At 41.2% G+C, this 18,286-nt stretch overlaps 1 protein-coding gene across 3 annotated transcripts in view; it reads left to right on the top strand.

The window, feature by feature from the left end:
- Positions 1-18,286, top strand: part of LOC306656064 (olfactory receptor-like protein DTMT) — a 280,983-nt gene that overhangs the window by 18,949 nt on the left and 243,748 nt on the right. The window lies entirely within an intron of this gene.

The raw sequence follows: 18,286 nt of genomic DNA, 5'->3' as shown, positions 1-18,286 counted from the left end.
AGAAAATGGAATCATTTCAAATTTACGTACATTTTTGGTGAGGAAAAACAAAATGAAAGCATACTGACTCATGCCCCGGCCCACAGGACATCAACGGGTACCTGGAGGGGGGTGCTGGGATTGAAAGAGACAAGAGACACGAGAAATGGAGACAAGACAAAAGCCTGATCAAGTCTCATTTATTAGAGGAACAAACACAGTTAATATAAAGTATAGAAACCAATCAGATTAAAGCGCGCGAAGGCAAGACTAGTCTCGCGCCAGAACTCCAATAAGGAAGTGTAGTTGCCCAATCATGAAGCACCACGCAATCTAGTGTGATGCACCTGGTATAGTCTGACAGGTGTGTAAACAGGTAATGGTACGCCCCACCACATCCGGCAGGCGCCATCTTAGCTCAGCATGAGGCGCGGCAGGGGGCATGACCATGAGTCAAAGCGCCTGACCATGAGCCAAGGCGCGTGACCATGAGCCAAGGCGCGTGACCTTGAGGCAAGGCAGGGCACATGACCTGCCGGCTCCGGACAGGTCCCACTTTTTTATTTTATAGAGCTGGAGTGACAATCCCTCAGGAACTACGCCTGTCTTAGGTTGTCCGTGCCAGAGCAGCATCCTTACCCGTCATTGGATAATGAGGCTCTTGCCCTCATTTCCTGTCTTAGGTTGGTATGTGCTCCCACGAATCTTACCCATCATTGGCTGACCAGTTCAGCGCACAGGGGTGATGGTCTATTGCGATCTAATATTGATCAAATGTTGCACCATCACAATCCATCATCTCCAGCCGATGGTAATGAACCTGAATAGGTTTTGCCTGTATAGCCTCAATTTGAGCTTTGATGAAAGCCATAATCTTGTTGAATATCAAAGGACCTATAGATACGACTAGCAGCAAGCAAAGGAGGGGACCTAAGAAAGGAAGGAGATAGGGAAGGAATCCACTGAATCCGGTCCATAGTGGATTATCAGCCAGTGCTCGTCGGCGTTTTTCTAGGTCTTCTTGCAGCTATTTGATCTTGTCCTTAACGATTCCTGACTTGTTGGCATAGAAGCAGCACTTCTCCTGCAAAGCCAAACAAATGCCTCCCTGTTCGGCAGTTAGAAAGTCTAAACCTCTTCTATTTTGTAGGACCACTTCTGCCAAGGAATCTACCTGATCTTGAAGATCTTGTATGGTGCTTGAGAGTATCTGTACATCAGAAATCAATTGTCTGGATAATTCAGTATATTGAGTAAGAGAGACCCCCAAACCAGCAGTGCCTGAGGCCACTGCTGTAGTTATTCCAAGTCCTGCAAGTAGAGGAATGAAAGTGACAGCACGTTTAGGTCGCCCTGTAATGTAGTCAATTGTTGGTATAGGGACAGGCTCATCTCCTGGAATAATGTCTACGTCTGGGAGTAAGGCAGCTAAGACACATAGTCCAGTCCATTTAATAGGCAGTTGAGTAAAAGCCTTATTACCTCCACAAACGAACACAGTGCCATTAGGGGGGCACAATGGCTGTGAAAGATTGAATGTCTCAGAACAACCACTAAAGGTTATAGTCCCTACGTCTAAATCCCAGGTGTTATTATAGCCAGGTGAATAAAAGCAAGTAGTATTGGAGTACATGAATGGCTGTACTAGAAATGGTGGAGTCGGTAAGCAATTTCTACCAGCAAAACTGGACCAAGACGCATCAAGATTGGTTATAGTCTTATAACTTATCACTGTGAGGTTGGTAGCAGAGTTATTTCTATAATCAATTGGGATAGCTAGTGGAACAGGATATCCTAGCTGAAGGCAAAGCCAACAATCTGCAGTCAAGGGAGAGTTGGATCGATTAAGCAAGGCGTGAGTGGCCTCAAGGATATCATATGTGGCAGGGTCTATCTCAGAAGGTCTGTGGTTGGGTAATGCTAGTGGGTGATATAACAGACTGGGATGCAGTTCCTTGTACATCCGTTGAATTTTTTCATGGACTTGCTTGGCTCTATTAGAATCTTGGGGGCCTCCTCCATCAGACACATGTAGGGGTGCCATAGTAGACCAGCAAACTGTTTTCCCCACTAGGTCTGCAGGACATGAGGCAACACTTAATTTTCCAGGATTATTAGACCAATCCCCTCCAGTTGATCCTGGATGGGACTTTATTAATGTAGTAGTAAAATAGGTTTTGTTCCCTGAAGAACAGGTCTGAGCTGAGGAATAACAAGAGCTATGGAAGGAAGTGTGAAAGGTCGTGCACGAACAAGGTGCATATTTGCCATTAACTGAGGAAATAATCTGTGGTTTTTCGATACAGTACCACAGTGTATGTGTTGTCCAAAATGCGATGTGACTGCCACAATCTATCTCAATGCGTTGTTTCGGTAGATTACCGATGTATGATGGCTTGTAATTTGCCTCATCAGTACTCATTATAAATCCTCCCTCACACTTACATGGTTTGTTTTTGAGCTCCAGTAAATACTCACGAGCCTTAGCAGGGTCCTCAAACCCTGCATGGCTGTAGGAGAGCAGTGAACAGGCAGCCATCATCCAGAGAAGCAATGTTTTGTTCATTCCTGTGGAAGGAAAAGAAAAGACTCTCAGGGATGATTTTTATCCCTGGAGGAGGTAACTTCATTAACTTGACGTACAAGGGGCTCTGGCAGCCATCTGGCTACATCAGCTTTTTGAGAGAAGATGCAGACTGAACCTCGACCCCAGATTAAGACTGGGTCTGGACCATGCCATGAACCATCCAATGGATCTTTCCATTTTACCATGGCAAAATGCTTTTGAGATTCCGGGTGCCAGAAACAATCAGCGGCAGATTTCCCATGATCATCCATTTTTAAAAAATTGAGAATGAGTAAAGCATGATTGAGTATATTACGGGGAGAACCCTTGATTGGGTACCATTCCCCCTTTTTTATTTTATCAGTAGTAGTTTTAAGAGAGAGATGTGCTCTCTCAACCATTCCTTGGCCTTGAGGATTATAAGGAATTCCGGTGACATGTTGAATTTGTAATTTTTCACAAAATTTTTGGAGGGTTTTTGCTGTATATCCAGGGCCATTATCTGTTTTAATTTGTTTAGGTATGCCCAAGACTGAGAAACAATGTAATAGACGGGCAATTATGTGTTTCGTTGCTTCTCCAGCCTGAAGTGTAGCCAATATAAATCCACTAAATGTATCTATGCAAACATGAATATATTTTAGATTACCAAACTCTAAAAAATGAGTAACATCCATTTGCCACACCATGTTAGGAACAAGGCCTTTAGGATTAACTCCTAGATGTGGAACTGGTAGATGAGTAGCACATGTGGTACAGCCTTTTACTATTTGCCTTGCTTGTTCCCTAGTGATTTTATAGAGTAACCTGAGAGCGGGCATTTAAATGATGTAGGTTATGAGTGTCTTGAGCTTGCTTAATATTATCTGAAAAAGCTACTGCAACCATTTTGGTGGCTGTGTCAGCAATTCTGTTGCCCTTAACTAATGGCCCCGGAAGGCCAGAGTGAGCTCTGATGTGCCCAATAAACAAAGGCTCCCCTCTATTATGGATAAGTGTCTGACATTGAAGGAACAATGATGCTGTTTTAGAAACATGTCTGATCTGAGAAACAGTTTCAAGGAGTGGCACCGAGTGCGCTAAGTAGGCACTGTCTGTGTAGATATTAAGGGGTTGATTGGGAAAGGCAGATAAAACTGCAATAAGAGCCTGTAATTCAACAAGTTGGGCAGATGTACATTTTGTCTGGAAAGTGACAGTTCTATCAAGGAAGGTGTAAGCAGCTGTTCCTGTGGATGATCCATCAGTAAAGACAACAAGAGCGTTGTGTAAGGGCTCCCTTCTAATATTACAAGGGAACACAAAAGGATGTAGTTTGCAAAACTGAACCAATTTATTTGGTGGATAATGATTATCTATATCACCTGTGAATGAGGCACAAGCTATAGGCCAGATGTCAGTATTTTGTAACAGCCAATTGACCTGAGATCGGATGTAGGGTTGAATAATCTTATATGGCTCTATTCCAAAATATTTTCTAGAATCTTCTCTCCCCATGATAATCAGATCAGCTACTGCATCATAATAAGGCAATAGCACTTTTTTGGGTGAGGAAGGAAGATGAATCCACATAATAGGATTATCTTGCCAGAAAAGACCAGTTGAAGTGATGGAAGTATTAAGTATAATGAGCGTTAAGGGATTAGAATAATCAATATTGATAACAAATTGACCTGCAATAGCATCCTCCACCTTTTTAAGAGCAGCTAATGCATCAGGAGATATAGTCCTGGATGATTGTGGATTAGGGTCTCCTTTTAATATCTCAAACAATGGTTTTAACTCCCCTGTGGTTAATTTAAGATATGGTCGAAGCCAATTTATATCACCTAGAAGCTTCTGGAAGTCATTAAGTGTATTTAAACGATCTCTCCTGATTGTTGCCTTTTGATTAATAATCCTAGGCCCATTGAGCAGGAAACCTAGGTAAGTATAAGGGTCTTGTAGCTGAACTTTTTCTGGAGCAATTTGTAATCCTACTGCAGTCAGCTGCTGTTTAAGTTGTGTGAGACATAGTAATACCTGTTCTCCTGATTGTCCTGCTATAAGTATATCATCCATATAATGAATAATATACATTTGTTTCCAAGAATCTCTAATAGGCTGTAAGGCACGAGCAACAAATTTTTGGCATAAGGTTGGACTATTAGCCATTCCTTGTGGCAATACCTTCCACTGATATCTTTTCATAGGTTCTCTAAAATTTATTGATGGTAGACTAAAAGCAAATCTTTTTTGATCATCTACATGTAGAGGGATAGTAAAAAAAAAAACAGTCTTTGAGGTCAATAATTACCTTAAAATATCCTTGAGGGATGGCTACAGGAGATGGCAGCCCTGGTTGCAGGGCTCCCATGAGCACCATAGTGACATTGACAGCCCTTAAGTCCTGTAGTAATCTCCATTTACCAGATTTTTTCTTAATTACAAATATAGGAGTATTCCAAGGAGAATTACTCTCTATGATATGTCCGGCTGTTAGCTGTTCCTGCACTAACATTCGAGCAGCTTCAAGTTTTTCAGAAGTTAGTGGCCATTGATCAACCCAAACTGGTTCATCTGATTTCCAAGTTATTGTATCTGCACACAGTTGGGGTGCAGGCATGTCAATGGCTGAAATCAAAAATTTCCCAAGCCTTTTCTGTCAATCTGTCCTACATTGGGAATGGGATGTAAAATACCATTTTCGGCCTTTCCTAGCCCTTTTCCTGGTGTATATCCCTGAGATAGCATTTGGGCAGCAACCATTTCATTGGGGCTGCACATGATTACTTTCATCTGAGATAATAGGTCTCTTCCCCATAAATTAACAGGCAAATGAGGTATGATATAGGGCTTAATGAGACCTGTGTTGTTTTCTTTGTCTCTCTAAGTGAGGTATTTAGAACTCTGCTTTGGATTTGTACTTTGACCAATACCCCTAAGATTAGTCATAGTTTCTGTGGTAGGCCAAGAAGAAGGCCAGTCCTCTTGTTTAATTATGGTCACATCTGCTCCTGTATCTATTAGACCTGTAAAGGACTTGCCATCTAGCCACAAGATCAAAGAAGGTTTTTGATCAGTTATGTGTTGTACCCAGTATACATTAGAGGATCCAAAACTTCCATTTCCTCTCCTAGGATTTTGAACTGGGTGTTTGGTTGGAACTAATGGTAACAGTATCAGCTGTGCTATTCTTTCTCCCTGAGTAACAGTAATAATGTTGTTATCTGTTCTAGCCATGATCTTAATTTCTCCCAAGAAATCTTGATCTACAACCTGGGAGTACTTGTAAACCTTTCATGGTAGAACTACTTCTTCCTAAAATTAAGCTAAAATAACCTGAGGGCAATGGGCCAAAAATTCCAGTATTCAAGGCTTGAGGGCCCATGTCAGGAGTTAATATGACATGGGAGGTGGAACTGAGGTCCAATCCTGCGCTCCCTGGGGTTGCTCTACTGAGGTCTGAAATGGATTGTTGTTGCTGCTGTTGGCTGGAATGAAACTCACTGCCCCATGAGCGTGTGACCTGCCGGCTCCAGACAGACTCACATTACCATTCTTATCTATTTGAATCAATTATTTAATGTATGATTAAATCATTAGCACAGAAATACTGTTCAAATGTAATACATCTGCATTACATCAATATGCAAAGTGAATACACCCCAATTTAAAACTAATCATCTTCTTCCCACAATTTGTTCCTCCTCATCGTCTATCTCAGTTGGTACCATCAACATCTACTCTATTATCCAAGCTAGCAACCCAAGAATAGTAAAATTTTCAGGAGTCAAAAAAAAAAAAATAGACATAAAAAATCACTCTATCTACTTCTAACATACATAAAACACACATCAAACAAAAATACAAAGGGTTATTACAAGTTACAGAAGAAGCCAAAAAATTTACCTTGATATACTCTTTTACCTGAAAGAGAAAGAAATAAAGATTAAATTCAACGTATTGCATCTGCCTAAAAGAAACAGAATCAAAATCAAATGAGAATTTAATAACATTCTGGGTTCAGGATTAAAAAACAAGTATAGGAGAACAAGCATTTCAAATTTAATTGGTAGTGATACTTCATAAATAGCCTCTGTCATATAAAAATACTAAGGTATGTATCTCATGTCACAGTGAATGTATATCTATTCCAATCTTATAACAATAATAGAAATGGCTATTATTTTCATAAAAATACATTAATACTTTACTTACTCAAAAATCGTTTATTTGACAATTCTAAACAGCCAGAATAAAGTCTAGAAACAATGACTGTTCAAAGAACTCTAAGGAAATAAAATTAAAGGTATAATCTTCCTACTAAGATATACCACTTGTTTATTTTCTTAGATGTTGATGGACCTTTATTTTATTCATCTCTTTATATGTGGTGCTGAGAATCAAACAAAATTCCTCACAGTACACATGCTAGGCAAGAGCTTCTACCACTGAGCCACAAACCCAGCCCCTAGATGTGCCACTTTCAGTCACCAGAAACCATCTTAGAACTCCAATTTCAATTTGGTTATTGTCTGAATTTAGAAATAATCTAAGAGGCTACATCACCTATTTCTGCAAACCACTAAAAATAGTGGTAAGAATTCTGAAGAAAAAAAAAAAGATTGCTAGAAGAAAATATGCAAGCAACAAGAGAAACTACAATTAACATCTTCTGGAAAGAGCAAAACCTGAATCATCTCCCAAAGGCGGCGATGAACTGTCAGATAATAAAACCTAAGCAATAATTATTTTAAAACATCACTAAATTTCTATGTAACTTAGCACACATTTCTCTTTTTCAATGTTATAAATGGTGATGGGATACTCAGATGTATCCACAGATCATCCATGGTATCTTGATAATATGGTAGACCCTAAAATACCAATTATAATGATCTTGTTATAGGAAATTACATTCAGAAAACTCCAACATAGAAAGAAATGACCATTTCTCTAAAGTCATAGCCTTACTAATCAGAGAGTAAGCTTTCACTCAAAACGACAGCAGGGGAAAATGAGAAGTAGCAAAAAGCAGGCATCTAAAGTAGGGACCAGCACCATAGTCAAATGCTGAGACTGAGGAGGAGCAACTAAGACCCAGATCCTACCTAACCTAGTGAAAAAAGAAACAGGTGCTGGGGTTCTTGAAAGAAGCAAGAGAGAAATATACAACATTTTCATTTTTGCCTTTTCTATTTACCTTTCTATCCTCCTTTTTCCTTTTAGCTGAAAACAAGTTCAATGAGATTAGAAAAGTCCTCACAGGAATCCAGGCAAATGATTATTCTTTTTAAGAAGGCATTTCCTTTTTAAGTCTTTTATACTCAATTGTACAAGGAGAGGAAACTTGTATTTACAATGGTATGTCTGATATAATTAAGTAATCAGAAAAGGAATACTAAGATTTGCCTTTTCCGTTCCTTCTTTAAATAATGAAGGGCCTAATACTAGATACCAATGGGTGGTCCTTCCCCAGGGAATGGCAAATAATCCCACTATGTGTCAAATATATGTTGGCAAGGCTATATCACAGATTAGATAAAATTATAAAGAACTTTATTGTCTCCATTACATGGATGATATTCTTTTGGCTCATAGGGAACAGGAGACTTTATTAGGGGTATTTGACAATATTATTGAGATCGTAGGAAAATGGGGATTACATGTGGCCCCAGAAAAGGTGCAAACCCACAGCCCTATTACCTTTCTATGGCATCAAATATTAGATACCTGTGTTAGGCCACAAAAAATTCAATTAGCCACAGAAAAGCTTAAGACCCTAAATGACTTCCAAAAATTATTAGGTGATATAAATTGGATAAGGCCAAATCTGGGAATCACCACTGGTCAACTTAAGCCTCTATTTGATATTCTCCAAGGAGATTCAGACCCTACATCCCCCAGAAATTTAACTCCTGAAGGCAAAAAAGCCTTAAAGTTAGTAGAACAAGCTTTAGAAAATGCTCATAGTGATAGAGTTGATCTATCCTTGCCTTTTAATCTCATAGTATTAGATTCTGAATATACTCCTACAGGTCTATTGTGGCAAGCTGGACCCCTGATATGGATCCATTTGCCAGTGTTCCCCCACAATGTTGTTTCCCTGTATCCTGTGATGATAGCAAATCTAGTTACATTAGGACTTAAGACAGCCCTTCGAGTTTTTGGAGTTCATCCTCAGTCAGTTATTGTCCCATACATGGCAAAACAGATTGAAACACTAGTTAACAATAATGAAGATTGGGCAATTATCTATTGTTCCATCATGGCCACATTTGATAATCACTTGCCATGTTCACCTATTTTCAGCTTCTTCAAAAAACATCCTGTTATTTTCCCTCAGGTTGTTAAGGCTCAACCTATCCCAGCAGCAAAAACAATCTTTACAGATGGCCCCTCCTCTGGTACAGCTACAGTAGTTTCTGATAAAGTACAGACTATTATTACTTCTCATAAGTCTGCTCAAAAACCTGAACTAGAAGCAATAATAACTACCTTACAAACATTTCCTGAGGAACCTTTAAATATTTATACTGACAGTCTCTATATTGCCCAGCTTGTGCCATGGCTTGAGACAGCTGGACCCATTAGTCTTCAATCTACCTTACAACAATGCTTTTATCAAGTATATACTCTTCTGTGGACTCATAAAGAACCTTTATATATAGGCCATATCAGAGCACATTCAGGCTTACCTGGGCCTTTAGCTCAAGGAAATTCTACTGCAAACTCAGCTACTTGAGATCCTCATGTGTTTAATATTGTAAAAGAAACAATTAATTTCCATAAAGATTTTCATGTCAATGCTACTACTCTCAAGATAAAATATAACATTACAAAAGAACAAACCAGAAATATAGTAAAACAGGGTCCTGCCTCTGTGCCTCATTTATCTGTTCCTCATTTTGTAGTCAATCCTAGAGGACTCCTTCCAAATCATCTATGGCAGATGGATGTCTCCCATATCCCTGAATTTGGTACTTTAAGATTTGTACATGTAACTGTAGATTCCTACTCAGGATATATATTTGCTACTGTCCATACAGGGGAAAAGACAAAAGATATAATCAGTCATTGCCTTCAAGCCTTTGCTACTATGGGAAGGCCAAAATCATTTAAAACAGATAATGGGCCTGCGTATACTTCTTCTTCATTTCAACAGTTTTGCTCAAAGTTTAATATCTATCATTCTTCAGGATTGCCCTACAATCCACAAGGACAAGCTATTGTGGAAAGGGCTAATCAAACATTGAAAATCTGCTTAACTAAACAAAAAGGGGGAATAGGGGCATTAGCCCGCCCCCCCCAAGAACAGACTTAAACTTGCTTTATTCACCCTCAATTTCTTAAATTTGGATGCTATGGGCTGTACTGTGGCTGATAGACATTTTAGTGGAAAGTCTGGTGGCCAACCACAAGCAATGTGGAAAGACATCTCTACTGGGTCCTGGAAAGGACCTGATCCAGTATTAATTTGGGGAAGAGGATCTGTTTGTGTTTTTCCTCAGGACCAATAACAACCTATCTGGGTCTCGGAGCACTTGGTAAGAACTATCCATAAGAAAGAAAATGGCACCGAAACACAAAATGATGGTGATGGTGGTAAGCCTGCTGTTGTTAGCTCTTCCTAAAACCTTTGGGGATATATCACTCATGGCACACAGTTTTCCCTCAATTATTTCCCAGTACAGAACTTCTAGGTATCCCTTACCTACCAGCTGGTTCCACTGTAAAGCCACTTATTACTAGTCTAAACTTCAAGTTAAGATGTAGTCTTTGCTTCCTCTGGTTAGCCACCTCAGAAACTGCCATGATACAGGGAGGCAATCTCTCTCTCATTCAATAAGGTGCAGTCAAAAGCAAGCCTATATAAAGGGAAGTAATACCCCTGCTTATAGTTATATAAGGTGCATGGCCAATTACTCTTCCTTTTATCAATCTTTCTCCCCTACTCCTGTATGTGTCATATCTCTGTTTATGTTCATTCTGTCTAACAGTGCTAAGTTTACTATTAACATTACTAATAACAATGATAATGATACTGAGGTCCTTAACTGCACTAACCAAGAGAGTTGTGTATCTAGTTGTTGAAATGCTTCATCATTTCCTCTGGCTGTGATGGCCAGAATTCCTAGATTTATTCCAGTCCCAGTGACCTTAAATCATAGTGAGTGGAATTTCCCTACCTGTGAGAGCCAAAAGAGATTTTGTTATCTCAGCTATTATAGCCATCACTGTTGTTGCAGCGGCTGCTGCGGCTGCTGTCACTGCTGCTGGACTTGCCTTAGGAACTGCTATTCCTACTGCTCACATGCTCAACAACCTGTCACGAGTCACTGCCAAAGCATTGATAGCCCAGGAAAACATCAATGCACATCTCACCACGGGAATCCTGATTCTAAACCAAAGAGTGGACTTACTACAAGAACAAGTGTACATGTTGACTGTTACTGCACAGATGGGCTGTCTAGTGCATGCCCAAGCACTATGTGTTACCTCTATCCTCTATTCTAATATTACAGCTGCTACAAATCTGTCCAAACAGCTTGGAAGCATGCTTAATGGGACATGGACTAAAGAGTTTACTAATTTGACTACCCTATTAAGAAATTCTATATTTGTGATAAATAGTACTTAGGTTGAGGTCCCGGGTATGCCAGAAGCCATTAGTTTCTTACAGTCAGCATTACAATTTGGTAAACAATGGATGGGAAGTTTTGCTATGATGGGATTGTTGTTCTTGCTGTTATTATTGCTGCTCAGATATCTGTTGTCTCTAAGGAATCATCAAAGACAGCAAGCCTTAGTGGTATGGCAAGTCCTTATGGCCGTGGACCAAGGCTCCAATCCACAGATTTGGCTCTCCCAATTACAGGGCTGGTAGTCAAAGACAGGTAAGCACAGGGTGGACTTTATACCAACCTAAGACAGGGATCAAAGCATGCCAATAGCTCTTTGACTCCCAATGATGGGTAAGGATAAAGTCTGACTCTGGCACCTAAGACAGGCACAGTTGCTGTCCTTTTCTTCTTATAAAATAAAGAGGGAGCTGTTGTGGGCTGCCTTGGACAAGATGGCACCTGGCAGTGAGCGAAAGGGCACTGGCTACCAAAATAAGGAAGTACCCCGAAAGGCTGCTTGCTTACTAGTTCCTTGGAGACATATGACGTGTTAACGCCAGGCTCAAGGATTGGCTATCTAATATCATGCCACGCGTGGACAGCTTGTGATTTATGTAGTGTTATGCTGGCATTCCTCTGCATGCTCTCCTGCATGAGAGAAAGCTTTGCCATAATTGGCTGATAAGCTAGGAGCCTGGGATAGGAGAGAGGGAGAGAGAAGAAGGAGGAAGATAGTAGCAGGACAAAGGAGGCAGAAAAACAGGGAGGACACAATAAATCTCATCAACTAAAGATTGGTGGTGTCTCTTTTCTCCACGCTGGTTCTGCTGGATGGAACATCTGTCCAAATAGAAAATAAAACCCTTGCAAGTTCTTGCATCATGAAGTAGAGGCTGGAATTAGAACCTAGGCTTGCAGAGGACTTTCTCTGGTGTGGCCTTGAGAAGGAACAGAAGGCAGGTCCTACAGGACTGAGGTGATGGGTGAGGGTCAGCTCTTGCTGGTTCAACTTAGATGCAAAGTCTAGGTGGCAGCCTCCCCTCGAGGCCTCCCATCATCCAGCTGTGGACAGACCCTTTTGCGCCCTCTCCTAGAACATGCGTGTGCTTGTCTGTGACATGTATACCGCTACTGTAGTATGTTCTCTACATTGTGAAATGTTCATGAGAGAGCTGTAGAGAGAGTGAGAGACACAGAAGAGTGCAAGTCCCCACCTATCCCAGCCCTTCCCATGGGTCAGCAGGAGTCCCCAACTCGAGGCTACTGCCATAAGAAAGTAGGTCTTGGAAACGTTACAGGTCACAGGCTCCCCTCAAAACCAAATGGAAGTCCATGGACCCACTACTGGATGTGTGGAAGTGCCCCAGACTGAAAGTAAAAGGTCCCAGCCTAGAGCTCTCTCTACTTCCTGTGTCCTGCTCCAGGTCTGAGCATGAAGTGCTAATGGGTTACTTGACAAGCTAATGTGCTAGGTGACTCTGGCCACCTCTGTGCCTCCAGTCTCTGTCTGTGAGGACAAGCTGGGAGCCCAGAGACAGGCTTCCCACCTTGGCTTCTTGGACTCACCCTGCTGCTTCCCTCCTTCCCACAGACCCAGCTTTGGATTGTGCATCCTATGATACACTCTGTTCCTCCATCTCTTCCCTGCTCAGGAACAGAGAGAGCTATTGTCCAGTCTCAGAACATAGAAAAGCTGGGCTATTCTGTAGGACATGAGGGCCAGGAGGGGCTCTGTGGAGCAGAGAGCACAGGGAATCTTCTGTAAAATTCTGGTCCTGGGGTTCACCTTATATATATATATAAGCTATACTTTATTATACTATATTATATATTATATATAGTATATATAGTATATATTATATATTATATAATATTAGTATTATATATTATATATAATATATATACTATATATATTATATATAATATATATATACTATATATATTATATATATATTATACTATATTATATAATATATATATATATTTATAATTTGGTAGTGCTGGGGATTGAACCCAGGGCCTTGTGCAAGCTAGGCAAGTCCTCTACCAACTGAGCTATATATCCCCAGCCGCCTCGGCTAATACATTTTAATTGATAATATAGAAGGCAGTATTTATTACAAAATCAGAAGATGTTTTCCAAAGACTGTGGGGGTGCCTGGCTCTCCTTGCAGTGCTTGACAGAGTTCCACTGAAGGATGATTGCAAAGACTCATCCTAAAAGGATTGCATGCCAGATGTATGCCTCCCTAGCTTGGATGTTATTCTGTGGAGTTTTCCTAATAATATATTACTCACTTCATTCTGGGGATCTTGCTAGAGGTGATGGGAATAATTCTACAAATTTCCAGAAAAACATCATGGAGACAAAACACATGTTGAAACCCTATGATGTTAACCTCACTACAGAAGAATGTTTTTATTATGTTAAAATCAAACACTGCAGTTTCAAGATGGCGGACTAGAGGGTGGCTGCATTTCATGTTGCTCCAGGACTCAGGATTCAAAAGAGGAGATATTGAGAGACTTGGGACCAACTCAAAGCAGCTGGGTGAGTCTCTCCCGTAGGGGAGGCGTCCTGGATGGGACGGTGGTCCCGGAACGCAGGGAACTTTGTGAAGTAGAGCTGCCCGGCAAGACACCCCTCCCCCTGCTGGAGCAGTGAACTCGGACAACTGGGAGCATCGGAGAGGAGGCCGCTCAGCACAGCGCTGGGACTCGGAGCAACCACTGGGGTTCCGGGTGGCGGCCCAGAGGAGGGGCTGTGAGGAGAGCTGTTTGGACTCAGAGCTGCACCAGAGCTAGAGGCGATTGCCAGAGGAGGAGCTGCGAGGTGAGTTGTTTGGACTCAGAGCAACCACTCCTGAACACCAGGGCCTGCCCGCAGGAGGAGGAGGAGGAGCATGGCCGCTTGGATTCAGAGTGACTATACCAGAGATACGGGTGGTTGCCGGAGGAGGAGCTGCGTGGCAAGCTGTGGCAAGCTGTATGGACTCAAAGCGACCATTCCTGAACACCGGGTGGGCTGCCTGGAGGAGGAGGAGTAGGAGTGCGGCAAGTCACATTGACTCACAGTGACTGCGTTGGAGCTCCAGGTGGCTGCTCAGAGGAGGAGGCGACTGGTGAGTAGTTTGGACTCAAAGTGACTGCTCCTGAACACCGGGGAGCTGCCTGGAGGAGGAGCGCAATGGGTCACTTGGTCTTGAGTGGCCACACCAGAGCTCCGGGCGGCTGCCTGGAGGATGTGTGCAGTGGGTCACGTGGACTCAGAGCGACTCAGAGTGACCGCTCCTGAACACCCGGGGGGCTACCTGGAGGAGGAGGAGGAACAGGGCAGGTCACTTGGACTCCGAGTGACTGTCCAGGGCTATGGGTGGTTGGCGGGTGGAGGAGGCATGCAGTGAGTTGTTTGGACTCCTAGTGACTGCACCGGAACACTGGGTGGCTGTCTGGAGGAAGAGGTGAGTGGTGGGTCTCTGGGACTTGGAGCGATTGTACAGGGCTCCAGGTGGCTGCTCAGAGGAGGGGCCGCATAGCCAGGCGATTAGGTGCAGAGCAAGGTCCCAGGACCTAGGAGGCTTCTTCATGGAACAGCCGCACAGAGACATGCTTAGGGGCAGAGTGAATGTTCCAGGACTGTGGGCAGATTCTCTGAGGGGAGGAAGCCTAAGGAGACTCGTCTACGAAGGGTGAGGTTCCCAGGACCAGGAGGTAGGTCTGGGCCCCTGGGAACGTTGCAGAGGAAGGCAGCCCAGCCCAGGTGGTGGTAGCTGTAGATTGAGGGGAACCTCTAGGAGGGGAATTGACCAGCGACACCTCCCCACCAGGTGAGTCTTCTCTGGCGGGTGAAGGTTTCCCACAAGGACGGTAAAATCAGAGACACAGGCCCAAACAGGCCTTGCCTCAGCCTACAGCCTAGTTCCCCTTTGGATGACCATTGGTCAACAAGTGGAGGAACCTCTGCCCACTAGCATGGAATATACCCCACCTGAAGGCCACCACCCCTAGAGAGGCAGCTTCCTTGTGGAGCACCACACTATCAACTTCCTCCAAGACTTCAACCTACTGAAGGCTAACAGGGGATATACTAGAAATCTTCAGGGACATTATAAGTCAATAGAGGAAATCTGCAATATCTCAGTGGTCCACTGATACCTGAACAATATGAGAAAAGGGAAGAAAATGCCCCAAACAAATCTAGATGTTACATCAATAAAACCCAAAGACAGCATGGCAGAAGAAATGTCCAAAAGGGAGTTCAGAATGTACATAATTAAAATGACCAGGGAAGCAAACGATGAGACAAAAGAGCAAATGCAGGCACTGAATGATGAGATGAAAGAGCAAATGCAGGCAATGCATGATCGCACTAATCGACAGTTAAAAGAGCAAATACAGGAAGCAAAAGACCATTTCAATAAAGAGTTAGAGATATTGAAAAAAAACAAACAGAAATCCTTGAAATGAAGGAAACAATAAACCAAATTAAGAACTCCATAGAAAGCATATCCAATAGGATAGAACACCTGGGAGACAGAACCTCAGACATTGAGGACAAAATATTTAACCTTGAAAACAAAGTTGAACAAACAGAGAAGATGGTAAGAAATCATGAACAGAATCTACAAGAACTATGGGATATCATGAAAAGGCCAAATGTAAGAATTATTGGGATTGAGGAAGGCCTAGAGAAACAAACCAAACGAATGAACAATCTATTCAATGAAATAATATCAGAAAATTTCCCAAATCTGAAGAATGCAATGGAAAATCAAGTTCAAGAGGCTTATAGGACTCCAAATACACAAAATTACAACAGAACCACACCAAGGCACATTATAATGAAAATACCTAACATACAAAATAAAGACAGAAATTTAAAGGCTGTGAGAGAAAAGAACCAAATTACATTCAGGGGGAAACCAATACGGATATCAGCAGATTTTTCAATCCAGACCCTAAAAGCTAGAAGGACCTGGAACAACATTTTTCAAGCTCTGAAAGAAAATGGATGCCAACCAAGAATCTTATACCCAGCAAAAGTTACCTTCAAATTTGAGAATGAAATAAAACCCTTCCATGAAAAACAAAAGCTAAAAGAATTTACAAAAAGAAAGCCAGCATTACAGAACATTCTCAGCAAAATATTCCATGAGGAAGAGATGAAAAACAAAGAAGCAAATCAGCAAAGGGAGGAATTATCCTAAAGGAATTGTCAAATAAAGGAGGAACCAAGTCGTGTCAAATAAATAAATAAAATTTAAAAAATGAACCAAATGACTGGGAAACCAAATCATATCTCAATAATAACCCTGAATGTTAATGGCCTGAATTCATCAATCAAAAGACATAGACTGGCAGATTGGATTAAAAAGAAAGATCCAATAATATGTTGCCTGCAAGAGACTCACCTCATAGAAAAAGATACACATAGACTAAAGGTGAAAGGATGGGAAAAAACATACCATGCACATGGACTCAGCAAAAAAGCTGGAGTATCCATCCTCATTTCAGATAATGTGGACTCCAAGCCAAAGTTAGTCAGAAGGGATAAAGAAGGACATTTCATACTGCTTAAGGGAAGCATAAATCAGCAAGATATAACAATCATAAATATCTATGCCCCGAACAGTGGCTCATCCATATATGTCAAACAAATCCTTCTCAATTTCAGAAAACAAATAGACCGTAACACAATAATACTAGGTGATTTTAACACACCTCTCTCACCACTGGACAGATCTTCCAAAAAAAATTGAACAAAGAAACAATAGATCTCAATAGCACAATCAATAATTTAGACTTAACAGACATTTATAGAATATACCATCCAACCAAGAGTGAATACACTTTCTTCTCAGCAGCACATGGATCCTTCTCTAAAATAGACCATATATTATGCCAAAAAGCTAATGTTAAGAAACACAAGAAGATAGAGACCCTACCATGTATTCTATCAGATCATAATGGATTGAAGTTAGAAATAAATGAAAGAGTAAAAAACAGACACTATTCCAACACCTGGAGATTAAACCATATGCTATTATATGATGAATGGATAACAGAAGATATTAGGAAGGAAATTAAAAAAATTCTTAGAGGTAAATGAGAACAAAGAAATATCATATCAAAATCTCTGGGACACTATGAAAGCAGTACTTAGAGGGAAATTTATTTCATGGAGCACATTTTATAAAAGAAGTAAAACTCAACAAATACACGACCTAACACTACAGCTCAAAGCCCTAGAATAAGAAGAAGAGACCAGCACCAAAAGTAGTAGAAGACAGGAAATAGTTAAAGTCAGAGCTGAAATCAATGAAATTGAAACAAAAGAAACAATACAAAAAAAATTGACAAAATAAATAGTTGGTTCTTTGAAAAAATAAGCAAAATTGATAAACCTTTAGCCACACTAACAAAGAGAAGACGAGAGAAAACCCAAATCACTAAAATTCAGAATGAAAAAGGAAATATCACAACAGGCACGATTGGAATACAAAACATAATTAGAAGCTATTTTGAAAATCTATACTCCAACAAAATAGAAAATTTTGAAGACATCAACAGGTTTCTAGAGACGTATGAATTGCCTGAACTGAACGAGGAGGACATACACAATTTAAATAGACCAATTTCAAGTAATGAAATAGAAGAGGTCATCAAAAGCCTACCAACAAAGAAAAGTCCGGGACCAGATGGGTTCTCAGCCGAGTTCTACAAAACCTTTAAAGAAGAGCTCATTCCAATACTTCTCAAAGAAAACAAAATTAAACACTGCATTTACTGGCACAGCCAGAACCTGTTGGGGCACAGAAACTTATAGATATCAATGTTTCCCCAAGTTCTAAGCACAAACACCTCCCATAGCTACTCGATATGGATCAGCTTATTTTGTCAATGGCAAGCCCTGGTACTCCCCTAAAGGCAAGCCCTTAGAGAAGGTAGATATAGATCTCCCCCTGTCTCCTACAGGGTGGTTTAATCCAGATGATGGTTTTGTTTATGTGTGGTGGTAAGGTAAAATAATAAGGTTTCACAACATTCCTTCCTTCCTACAAAGAATAGGTCACCCCTATAATAAACATTGGTACACAATGCCCTGTTCTGGGAAAAAGAGGTACACAAGACAATG

Source organism: Sciurus vulgaris (genome assembly GCF_902686455.1).
Source record: "Sciurus vulgaris genome assembly, chromosome: 3".
NCBI lineage: Eukaryota > Metazoa > Chordata > Mammalia > Rodentia > Sciuridae > Sciurus > Sciurus vulgaris.
The sequence above is the reverse complement of the archived record's forward strand: the minus strand, read 5'-3'. Positions and strand labels throughout refer to the sequence as shown.